Consider the following 593-nt stretch of genomic DNA (forward strand, 5'->3'; position numbering starts at 1 on the left):
GGGGGCGGACGGACGGTATGGGGTCGCAGCGAGGCAAATCTCTTCCTCCCCGAACCCCCACCCTCTCCAAACGGCTCAGGCATTGTAAACACGGTGATAAATCCAGAGCGATGCGCATAGCGGCCTGCTCCCGCGCGGGCGAAGGCGGGCCCGTCTGCCGCCAGCAGCACTCGGCGGCGGGCCCCACGCAGCCTATACTATGCGCACGTCGCGAACATCGCAAGGAGGCCGCGCGGGCACGGCACGGAGACGCACAGTGTGCGCGGGGCGGGTCGTAGACGGGAAATATGGAATCACATACACACGAAAAAAAATATCTCTCTCCATTTCACCACTCCCGTTCAAAAATAAATTCTCGAGTTTTATAGTGGATGCGCACTGTGTTAGGACTATTACACCACTGTAAAAACAAAGGTGCTAAGTCATGCCTTTCCAAAAATGTTCACGGTTTAAAAAAAGTTTCAGGATTTCACGGAGGAACTCTCCCTACACTAAGGTACAAATCCGCGGAAAATAACAACTCTGTTGAGATTTTAGTCAGAAATAAAATTAAATAATAATAAACGGGGAAACGCGTTGGCATCTTCTCAACT

At 51.8% G+C, this 593-nt stretch overlaps 1 protein-coding gene across 1 annotated transcript in view; it reads right to left on the reverse strand.

The window, feature by feature from the left end:
* LOC113216318 (protocadherin-16-like) overlaps positions 1-593 on the reverse strand; it is a 94661-nt gene that overhangs the window by 18679 nt on the left and 75389 nt on the right. The gene's annotated exons all lie outside the window — the stretch shown is intronic.

This window comes from Frankliniella occidentalis, unplaced genomic scaffold (genome assembly GCF_000697945.3).
Source record: "Frankliniella occidentalis isolate FOCC.00 unplaced genomic scaffold, Focc_3.1 Scaffold24, whole genome shotgun sequence".
NCBI classification, from domain to species: Eukaryota; Metazoa; Arthropoda; class Insecta; order Thysanoptera; family Thripidae; genus Frankliniella; species Frankliniella occidentalis.